Source organism: Vulpes lagopus, chromosome 11 (assembly GCF_018345385.1).
Source record: "Vulpes lagopus strain Blue_001 chromosome 11, ASM1834538v1, whole genome shotgun sequence".
Lineage (NCBI taxonomy): Eukaryota > Metazoa > Chordata > Mammalia > Carnivora > Canidae > Vulpes > Vulpes lagopus.
The window spans coordinates 20,262,965-20,275,178 of NC_054834.1; the positions used below are offsets into that span (position 1 = coordinate 20,262,965).

A 12,214-nucleotide genomic window follows, 5' to 3' on the forward strand; every position below is an offset into this window, starting at 1 on the left:
TTCTGTTACTCTTCCCTATCTTCTCATCCAGCCACATTGGCCTTCTGCTTTCTGCTTGCAGTTACTTGAATCTTCGGTGCTCCTTCCTGTCCATGGCAGGCTGCTTAGAGTGCTGGCTTCTTACCTTTGAATGCTTTCCTAATTCTTTGCCTCTTAAAACCTACTCACTCTTAGATATTAGCATGTGCCTGTACAATAAATGGTAACTAAAAATAGTAAATAAAAAGCCAAAGTTTGTGCTCCCAAGTATCTTCTTGTTTTATGAAGACAGCCAGGGATTATTTAAGAAATCATAATATAAAATCATACACTGAGATAAACTGAAATAAATTGAAAAGGAATGTTACACTTTATATAAGATAAGCTCGTAGATCAGAGAGGCTTTGATCTCTCTCTCTCTCTCTATATATATATATATATAAGCTTCCTTATATATTGTGTACTTATATACACAACTATATATGATATATTCCATATCCACACAGATATACATAAAAATGCTTATAATTTATATACATATACATATATGATCTCACATATAAATATATATACATACATACATACACACATATGTATTAGAGAAACCTCTCTGATCATTCAGGTTAGCTTATCACAATGACACGTTCTTTCATTATTTATCCCAGTTTATTGTAACACATTAGGATTTGTTAAATGGTGCTTGTCTTCCTTCATTAAACAATAAGATACTGAAGAGCACAAACTCTGGCTCTTAATTAAGCATTTTTCCCCAAAGGAGTAGCACAATCCTGTACACAAAAACAGAATTTCAATACATCTTGCTTTGAATTAGTAAATGAATAAATGACCACCCATCCAACTTAAAAGGGAAGAATGCTGCTTTGGGGCTATAATGTTTCATGCAAATTCTTAGTAAAGCTTTTATGACTAATGAAGATGACATTAGAGGGGAGATAAAAGTAAGGATATGAAATCTAGCAATAATTTGAGGCTTCAAAGACTTAAAGCAAAAAGAACTACTCTATTAGATTATTTTTGATAGCATAGATTTCCATTTATCATCATTACTTTTGAATAACAAACAGAGCTAGAATTCTCTCATAGAGTCAGTTTTGAGAATAAATGGTAAGAAAAGCTTTACCTTAAATGAATGTTCAGAATAAAGGCATTTCACACACATATAGATTTGAGGAGAGCAAATTAAGAGAAGATTACTAGTAAACCTTTGTCACAGCCCTACTGAGGAAAATGCTCCTTATGAAGAAGCTTTTGAGTAAAATTATTTATTCCATGCTAACATGGAGAAACAAACAGAAAATTCTGGTAAGAGGAGTCTGTGAATAGAATCTGTTACAAAGAAACCCCAAAATGTCTTTCAGATCCTGAATATGCACTTTAAGCAAGCTGATAATAATCCAAGGGCGTTTTCCAAATATGTTTTTCCTAAAAACAAGGTAGCAAGGTTAATGTGTTGAAGTATCTTGGTGAATATTCTCATTGTTTTCAAGTGTGTACAGGGGCTTATGCCAACATTTCCCAACAAGCCACAAACTATTCCTTCCCTGTTATGTTACAGAGCCAGGAATTCAAAAGCACTTCACTGTTAACTCTTACACAATGGACAGAAATATAAAATAAGGGACAGATCTTTAATTTGAATTTCTCTGAAGATAATTTTTTTCAAGCATATTATTCATTTGAAAGTCTTAAATGTGTATATCATGGCATGCTTAAGGGTGATAGCAATCCTGTTACTAGTACTTGATGAAGGCTGGTGGGATGAAGAAGAAAGATATCTGGAAGAAGACTGGCACCCTGGAGGCCTCAAAGGGAGGAGGTATTGGGAAGGTGTTGGGAAGGACAGAAAACGTGACTACTACTCATGCCACTCTATTGATGATGTTTTGCATATGTACAGATGAACTGCTTGTTTTGAAAAGAGCTTTTCACCAAAAAAAATGGGAAATTCCATAATAGCATGTTGTGAGGAACAGTCTATCAACAGCTAGCGACAGCTGCTATTAACAGCAGGATTATTGGTTCAACTTGAACGCCTTAAAGTTCTGCCATTTGGTGGGCAACAAAAACCAGATGTTTTGGTTTTGTCAGGTTCAAAAATTTAGGCTCATTGACACTTGAAAGATGGACTGATGAGGGGGGGAATCGTGGGTTTAACTGACATTCTGTGGTGAAATGTTGAATTTTGAAGATAGTTGGTGAAGAAAGTTTCTGACGATTCTCTGGATGAAGGCGTCAGAGGTCTTGTCTTAGTTCGTTGTCCCAGAGCTATGGTCTTTTTAAAATTTTAACTTTAAGTAGGCTCCATACTCAGTGTGGGGCTTGAACCCAATGTAGAGTCACATGCTCTACCAACTGAGCCAATCAGATGTACGCAGTCTTTTTATTTTTTTAAAATCAATATACCACTATTCTTTCCTCTCCCTCACCACCCATTGCTTATAAATCGGTGCCTAGCAGGGAGTGAACAATTTAATGACAATGAATATGTAATTCATGGAAAGGAAATTCAAAATTTCCTATTCTTATTTATAGGACATAATCCATATTCAAAGATAATGGTGCTTAGTGTTGGAGGCATTCTATGATATTCATTGTGATTCATGGAAAATATGTGTGATAGTTCACTAAAGTTTTTGTCTTCTCAGTTTTTTAATGAAATGTTTTATTAATAAGTTCAAGTAATAGGAAAACTTTTTACACACGTGGAACAATACTTTTTTAAAATGAACAGGGTCACATTCTATGATAGTGGAAAATGTGACACCACCTTCCCTTCTCCCCCCACCCCTCCTCATGCAAAACCTCCTAACCTCACTGGCTGACTCTCTGCCACGTGGATATTCCTCCTCTATGCTGGTCTTGCAACCTCCAACTGCCAGACCTGCTATTATGGCTGTGAAGTGGCCATCGGGCCCTACCCTGCAGGCTTTGGCAGGTCAAACTCTGCTTATACAAATTAATGAGGACAAGTTGAAAAACATAAATAAAAGATATGAGAAATATATCTGGCTAGAATTGTGCCTTATAGATTTATCTTTTCTTTGTGCTGGGGACATAATGCTTTTGGGGATTTCCTGGTGTCATAGCAATACTCCACAGGGACCATTTCTGTACTTTCCCTAACTTTGTTTTAAAATAAAAAATTTAAAGAAGCCTTAGAATTACTCATAGGGTGGCTAAGGTGATACAGATAAAGCATGGAGGAAACTCATTTTTAACCTGTAACTATATTGTATGATAAGAAAGAAATATGCTTTCAGTCAAAATCATATGAATTAGACTCTCATATGAGCCACTTATTAGCCATAGGTCCATTGTCAACATTTACCCTTTTAAGTTCTAGGTTTCTTTTCTGCAAAATTGGACCTAAAAATATTAACTTGATTTGAAAGGATATTTTTTGCATTAGGAAAATGAGATTATATGATATGTACTTAGCAAAGTGCCAAAAACACAGACATGGCCAAACACATGGGACTTATGATTAAAATACAAAAATACTGGTTTTAGTAATCTGATAAAAGAACCATTCTCCTTTCTGGGATGATAGGTACTAGTTACAGATCAGCTTCATTTGCAAAGTGGTAACCCCAAATCCATTATTTTTCTTTAATAGCATGCAGCAAAACCTACTATTAACTAAAAGTATTTAATGCCTCAAAATCTCATGAGAGCAGTGTGACTTTTCTAGTTCCTCCGTTCACTTTATTCTAAGATAGAATTAGAGATTCTTAAATTATGAATCCTAGAAAGTGATTTATTGTTAGAAATTTTGCCATTATATCTTCAAAGAAATAACTTTAATCATAGCTTCTTAGGCCAAAGGTAACCTCATTTATATGTTTCCAAATAGTACTAAGCAAAATTCAACTTAAATCCACTACATTATACAACTATGCCAAGAGATGAACTGAAACCAAAGCACCTGGCAATGCACAACACTTTCTTCCTCACTAATTGAGGCACAGAATAAAGGGCCAAATTGCTCCTTCACAATATAAGAGAGAGAATATGAGAAAGTTTACCAAATAAATACTCACATTTAAGGATTCACCTGCAAAAGTTACTTTTAAAAAAGTTGAGTAGATAATTAACATTCACTATTATGTGTCTTTTATACTTAACCAAGAAAGGAGAATTTGAGCCTCTCTTGCTGTCACAACAAATGGTAATTATGGAGAGAAGCAAATAGATTAATAATGATCATTTCAAATTTCATGTTTCATAAGCACAGAAACTGTTTTTAAGAGGCATAAAAGGTTTTAACAGGAAAAGGATTAACGGGTTTATTTTCCTCAACTGAGGCACAAAATGAATGAGATTTTTTTCAAGTTAACTTCCATTCTATCTGGCTCAGGTGTCAGGGATCTATATTTATCTTGTATTAGGCATGCGCCTGGAGTGCTGGAAGGCTCAGGACGTCAATGGCTTTCAGATGTCAGGATAACCTTAAAGACAGATGAATGGTCAAGACCCCGTGCCTCATTTTTGAGTTCTCAGCTGCTGTGCTGTGGAAATCATGTGTTTATTTTCTGTGTCTCCTCCTACAACAGTCTCTCTGCAGCCAGACTTCAGATCCCACATCTAGGCAAGCAAGCTCTTCCAGAAGTAGGTGAGCAAAATGATTTTTGTTTAGGGGTGTGGCTATAATGGTCTTTGTTGTTGATGGGCTATCATCTAGTAAATATTAATAATTATTTTTAACTCTTTGGGAAGATAATACTATCTGTTGTGATAATGTAGTCTATGATGCTTCTTCTAACATTTGTAAGCTTTCAACTAAATAGATGAAGAAAAAGATGCTTGACACTTAAATTTAACATCTCCACTAGTCTCCAAATTCATCTTATGAAACTTCCATTTACACATTTTCATGGCTTTGACTTAGAAAGTATGAGAAAATGTAAATTCCTTATTTCAAAAAGTATAATTTTACTGGAAATATTATTCCTTCAGACTCTCTAAGTTAATATGACTTGTCCCAATCTAGTCTGAGTTATCTTTTTATATAAATTTATTTTTTATTGGTGTTCAATTTGCCAACATATAGAATAACACCCAGTGCTCATCCCATCAAGTGCCCCCCTCAGTGTCTGAGTTATCTTATTTAAATTTCTGTGTGCCTTCTTCCAGGCTTTAAAAAAATATATTCTTTTGAAAAGGACACTCTAAAAATCTGACCAATTAAATTTTTCTCTTCCAAACTGAAAACTTTTTTTTTTTAAATGAGACTAGAAGCTGAATGACCTTTGTTCATGGGACTCTGAAAATGTTTTTTTGGCACGTTGTCAAGACTAACAAGTTTATTTAAGAAATAATTTAAAAGATCTGATCCCCTTACAAACTGATTTAGAAGGAAAAAAAAAATCTTTCCATACGTATACTTACTGATCCCGAGAGATCATTCAAATTGCACTGACTGTGGGCACCAGATATTTTACTTTGGAAGGAGGAGGTTTTGTCCCATAGCAGAACTTTGTTACTTGGGGTGTTTCGTAGCGTAGCTGTATCAGGTCAGAAGACACTGAAGAATGAGAGAGGAGTGACTTAAGCAGAACGGAAACCTAAGGACCTACTTAGAGATCAAACCAGATTCTGATTTAAAAATCACCCCCACCCTCCGCATGTTAACTTCTAAGTCTTGAAAAGAATTGGGTATAATTCTTTACCTTTAAAGATCATTTCCTTTTATTCTTTGGAGAAATGGTGGCTTGGAGCTGTGCTGAATTCTGGGGATAGCATTCTGGACTGATGCTTACAGAAGTGTTAGATTGTTCATTCTGCGTGTGAGAACCCACAGCTCAGGTGGGACCTGGATCACATGAAGAGAAATAGGCAACCTGTCCTGTTCTCAGGTACACCTGACTAAATAATGGAAGTGGGATTTGTAGGGCAATACATGAGACTCCTGTAATCCTGGCAAGGAAAAAAGGAGAAATATTTTCAAATGATGTACAACACAAACACTAATTATTTGGAATCAGATCCTTTTGTAAAGGACAATGACAACTTTGCAGCTAACTGCTCTGAGGGTTTAAGAAAGAAAGCAAACACCTGAGGATAATAAAACAGTTTTCACCTGGGAAAAGGTAAGCTCCTGAACTCTGAAGAGTCACTGGTAGGCAAAAAAAAAAAAAAAAAGGGGGGGGGGGGGCTTTAGCATGGTTAACAAATCACTGGTAGAGACTATATAAGCCTGCAGAGTAGCCCAATTAAATGAAAGAATGTGTTTTTCTTAGAGTGAAGAAATACATAATAATCTATTGATGTTACTGTGACTATGGCTAATTTTGCTTTTAGCACAAATGGCTAGTTTAGATTATTCACTAAGGAATTTAATATTCCTAGTTTTTATAAACTAAGCTTCATAGGATTCTGAAATTTAAAAAAATGCCTTAAAATGAATGAAAAGGAAGATATATTTTATTGGTCCATTGTCTATGTTTTTGATTGCTCTTTGGATGAAAGACTGCAAAGTGCTTCACCACTTGACCACAGCCCAAAAGTGGCCTGGAATGAGGAAGGGGGAGGTACTTCAGGTGGAGAAGCGACCCTATTTTTTCATCGGGTTCCTGGAATCCTAAATTATGCTGCATTAATAGTGATTCTCTCCATCACAAATAATGAACTGTTCATCAGGAAAAAGGAAACAGTCTAAAACTAGCTTAAGTGCACAGAGAATATTAAAAAAAAAAAAAAACCACATAGATTTGTAAATAATTGGTTTTACTCTTTGCTGTATTGTAGCAAAGTGCAGAAATACATTCAGCCACTAAATACTTTCTTCTTTCACAAAAGGCAATGAGTCAGCCGCCCCTGGTTTCCCAGTGAACTTTCTAGCCGTTTCTTTGTGAAGATTGGTAAGGTGCATTCTGATCTGTGCCTTCTGACCAATTTAGCTGTGTGGAAATTGAGTAACACTTTATAGAAGGTGCTTGGTGGTCCATTGTTAAATTATTGAAAATGTTTTGAAATCGACCCAGAGACCTTTGTCACAGAAACACTATTATCTGAAAGAGGAAATGACAGGAAATTGGCGAGCATTATTGAGGGGCATAGCCAATAGCTTGGCTCCACTCATTAAGCAGTCCAGAGTGTCCCCAAATAGAAAAGCATTGTTCTTCCTTCAGTGCTTCCGAAGTTTAAATGTGGAATAAGAGCGGTGCTTTAAAAAACAAAACAAAAAGCTATTAGGTTCATCGCTTAATGTTGTTGTTCTCCTTAAATCTTCCAAATATAAATGTTATGGTTCTCCCACTTTAATTTTTAGGAAATCAAAAAGCATAGTAGCGGTCGTGTCATAGTTCAAAAAAATTAAGAACATGGTCCAATCGAGAGTCGCGTGGAGACTCATGTTGTCCTGTTTTGGAATTTCCTTATCCTTCTATTTGAAATGTCACAGAGGCCAGTTAAAGTGTCCTTCTTGTGCTGCAATCTAAGAAGTTTTCGAAGTGAAGTAATAATAGGTCATTTATTCACTGCAGTGGCCCCACAGCATAGACCCTAAACACAGTGGTATATTTTTAGAACAGGCCTAAATTTGTAGTTAAGTGAGTGGCAGGTATTCTGACTCTAAGGGTGAGCCCTACAACAGCAAACCTGATGGAATCAACTATTTTTCAGGGTCACTTATTCATCATCGATGCATTTGTTAAAATCTATATGTGAGCATTTACTAGGTGTCAGACACGTTGTAGGCTCTGGTGAACGTGGTTAATAATGTTGTGCTAGAGAGTTCTACAGATCCAGGATCTTTTTTTCAGGTGCTTGTTCTCCCCCCCCGCCCCCAGGTGCTTCTTCTACATTTTGTTTATATGGGATGAAATCTTTTGATGAAAGTGTTTAAAAAAAAAAAAAACTTTGTAAATGATAGAGCCATGGGATGATTTTGTGGACAAAATCATGGGTTTTGATTTAAATACTAATCCCACTGATCATGGGAATAGTATTTATTCCCCATGGGTGCCCACAAACCGACCCTGGTCCATCTACCCCATAGATGGTTATGGACCATCTATGCCCTGAAGAAGATGTGCTGGATGTGGGGCTGTTCCCTTTACAGAACCAGAAGGGAGATGCGGGGCAGAGTTGCTTCCTTTGCCCACTCTTAGCTTCCTGCCCCTATAAATAAGCCACCCATTCTTAAAGTGTTAACAGAACATACAGAAACTCCTCCAGAATACGGCAACACAAAGGGGTCCACACTCTAAACTGCACTTAATAGCTCCTTAAGATTACTTTGTGTTGAACTATTTAGTTTGAAATGGGGAATAAATGCTAATCTACATTGTAGCTCGCTCTCCTGGAGGGGAAGGGAAAGATGTCTAGTTTCTATGGAAACTGCTAGTTTCTAGGAGCCTCATTCATTTAAGATCTTCTTGGTCAGGGGGCACCTGGGTGGCTCAGTGGTTAAGTGTCTGCCTCTGACTCAGGGCGTGACCCTGGGGTCCTGGGATTGAGTCCCCCATTGGGTCCCCACCAGGAGCCTGCTTCTCCCTCTGCCTGTGCTCTGTCTCTCTCTGTGTGTCTCTCATGAATAAATAAATAACATCTTAAAAGAGCCTCTTGGTCAAAGTTAGACCTAGGCAGCCACGTGGACAGGCAATTACTGTAGAGGACACAGGCTGTGATAAGTGTCCTGGATGGTGATAAGTGTCCTGGATGTTGATAAGGGCACTGCTCACAGACCTTCCCACTCCCTTGGATCAGCCCTTTGGCTGGGCTGTGAGCTCCCTGAAGGCAGGGGTCATTTGTACCTGAGCATCAGCACTGCCCAGGGCCTGACACATAGTAAGTGCTCAACAGCTTGGTCTTACTCATTTATCCAAACTTCTGATGTCTAAATGTTTTCTAACCCAGAGCATTCACCTTCCACTAAGTGCTCTAAAATTTCAAGAAATTTTCATCACTTAAATGCATCTCTTAGGCAGAGTGCTCTTTTAAAAAATCTCCAAACTAATATAAACCCCTACCATAAAGTGGTAGATCTGTGCAATGCTTTGTGTGCGACATCCTTAGGAAGGTCGTTGCATAGGGTGTTCGCACCACCCGCCGGCCCTTCCCAGCATGACTGGGTTTTTGTTTTGGTCGTTATTTGGTAACGCAGGGCAGATCATGTATTACAAATGCAATTATGGAATGTAATACACAAATATTGTCTAATCCACACGACACTAAGTGTATAAGCTCACACCGATGATGATCTGATGGGTCAAGTCCATGAAGCTCCTTTATTTCTCCTAATCCCACTGATTTCTTCCTCTCCCTTCCCCGGCTCTGCCGTGGGTATGCAAAGCTGAGATGTGCTTACTTCTGCACTCAGTCTCTGAGACGGCTTTACTACTTGTGCCACGTTTTGGAAAAAGCTAGAGAAAACCTCTTAGTTCTGTCCATCTACTCAGGGCCCAGGGGTCGTCTTCAGGTTTGCTACCCCGGCCCCAGGTATAGATTATGATTTCTCTGCTTCTCGCATACTTCATGGGAAGCCACAGCAAGTATAGTAGCTGCTGTTGGCTGGCCTGGCCACACAGAACCCCCAAAGCCTCCCTGGGGGTGGAGGGAGCCACCAGCTGGCAGTGGAAGCATGGTCATCATCTGTGGTCTCTCAACCCCGTGGTCAGTATTTCTCGGTGACCTCATTGAGAGCCTCTCACCCGTTTCTTCCTTTGGTTTGCCCAACCTCCAGGTATTGCACTCCTTATGTCATTGTCCTTCTACTGCACTCCTGTCACAATAACTCAGTGATGTCTTCTGTTTTACCAGGTGAAGGGAGGAAAAGATTAGGAGGGAAGCAGGGACGTCCTGGTATTAAGAGGCAAACTGCAGCAGCTTACTATGCTTCTGCCCATCATCTTCTGCCCCCCATTGATATTCCTCTTGAGTAACAGAGATGCCACTTTGTTTGTTTGTCTCTAAACTCTCCCCCACAGAACTTCTGTACATAGTAACCGCAAGAACATTTCTGAGGCTGACATCCTGTAGAATAAATAAAAGCAACTGAAATGAGCTGAATGGTCTTTTGTGAAAAGAAAACTACTTACTAATGATTTACCATGGCAGAGCAACAGCTATGAGGCTGGGCCTTTTCTCTAGGGGTGAAAGCTGAAGTCGACTTTCGGCAGCTCTCGCAACGTTCACATTTGTTCACAGCAAAAGCTGCAAACATTGGAAGTGGGAAGAGTTCTTAGCATCGTCTCAAGCCAAGATCGACTGATTTTACAAGTGAGGACTCCGAGACCCACAGAAGTTAAATGGGCTTTTTATGCCGTTGCCTGGACACTGGGGTGGCCCCTGAATCCTTGTCGGTGGGTTTTTCCTAAGGTCCCTCTCAACACCTCCTAAGTGACCTTCTCAGTCTTGATCGTTTGACCAATGTGTCAAAAAGGACCCGAATCTATGTGCCATGGCCCTAATGCCTGCTGCTCAGGGTCTCCATGTGAATGTTTTCTGTCTTACGTTGAAGGCATCTGACCCTTTAAAAGCATAATCTCGTGTTCTGTTTCATGATGTGCATTTGACTTTCAGAACTAAACTGAAAGCAGCCCCAAGATAGGCCTGTCGCTTACTATGCTCGAGTCTCTCCGAGCGCTTAGTAAACTGTATGTACTTACAAATACTCTGCAAATACTTCTTAGACAAGTGGATAGGCTCAGTGGGTAATTCTGTCCTGCCAGTGAAACCAGAAATTATAACCACTCTGATGATAATTACATAAAATGATTAGTATTTAATGAGAGGCATTGTAAACTATCGGTTGAAACCCCCTCTCTGTAGTCAGATGGAAAAGGTTTGAGATTTGGATCTGCCACTTGCCAGTTCCATGACCCTGGCTCAGCTAGTGAAACTTCTTTGTGCTTCCTCTTTCTCCTCAAAGTGGGGACAATAAGAGTACCTACCTCATGAACCAATTGTTCAAAGTAAGCGAGTTACTGCACGTAAGATACTTACACAAGTGCCTTGTACGTGGTAAGGGCTTAGGAGGATTAGCTGTTGTTATTTCTCACCATAATTTAGACATGGGTAGTGTTATCCTCATCTTAAGAATGAGTAAACAGATTAAGAAATGGCCCAGGACCTTACAGCTGGTTAAGTGAAAAGGGCATACACCTAACCTCCTTCCACACCCACATCTAGTCCTATTATTTCCTCTCCATTCTTTTCTTTCTTCTTGTTACTACAGCCTGAAACGTAGGGCTTGTTCTTGATTTTTTTTCTCTTGCCTTTACCTAGCTAATTGTTCACCAAGGCTTAGCTATTCCTGCCACCTTCTAAATATCTCCCCATCTCCACTAAATATTCCTGAAATCTGACCTTCTTCCTTCCCACAGCCACTATCTTAATAAGTTCAGAACATCTAACTGTCTGCCTGGGTTATTTCAGACGATCTCCTCTGACTTTCTGTCCAATCTATCTATTCTCCAAGAGTGCCAAAGCCATATTCCTAAACCTAAATTTTATTACATCTTCCTTCCCTAAAATACTTGAGTAGCTCTATACTTCTTTCAAGAGAAATTCCTGAGAGAATGAATTCCTAGGGATTGGGACACACACCTCAGTCTCGCATGGGTGGCATGAGGACTTCATGTGGTCATTTGTGCCTTTCTCTCTAGCGTCCTGTCTTGTCTTTCCAAAGCTCAGACATTGTACCAAAGCCTTCTCGAAATAGCTGTATTTCCTCAGTGTGTGTGTGTGTGTGTGTGCATGTGTGCGTGTTTTAAGATTTATTTATTATTTTAGAGAGAAAGGGAGAGCATGGGGCAAGGAGGAGAAGGAGAGGGAGACTTGATCTCATGACCCTGAGATCATGACCTGAGCTGAACTCAAGAGTCCATGGCTTAACAGAACCACCCAACTAATATATATAATTTTTTTAAGGGGGAATGTGTTTCATCCCTTCACCCTCTCCCACTTTCTTTACCTAGACTTGTATTGTAGAACTCTCTAGTAAGATAATGCTTCTTCCACCACAATGTCCTTCATCACCCTTCCCTTCAGCACCATTCTTCTCTAATCTGGGTGTGGTGGTCACAATGTATCGTAATTGTCTATTTACAAATTTATCTTCCCAGCGATACTGTGAGTTCCTTGAGGGGAAACACCAGGTTTTTGTTTTGTTCATTCTCCTATTTTATCCCAATTATAAATCCAGACTAAGAATACCTAAGAAACTTATTTTCCTCCTTCAGAGGCAACAGAAACTTTTGCCAGTGTCACT

At 38.9% G+C, this 12,214-nt stretch overlaps 1 protein-coding gene across 1 annotated transcript in view; it reads left to right on the forward strand.

The window, feature by feature from the left end:
* Positions 1 to 4,496: 4,496 nt before the first annotated feature.
* The window catches only part of CD36 (CD36 molecule), a 75,925-nt gene continuing 68,207 nt past the window's right edge, over positions 4,497 to 12,214 (forward strand). Inside the window, exon 1 of the mRNA XM_041723089.1 lies at positions 4,497 to 4,612. The gene's annotated coding sequence lies outside the window, so the exon portion shown is untranslated. The remainder of the gene's footprint in view (positions 4,613 to 12,214) is intronic.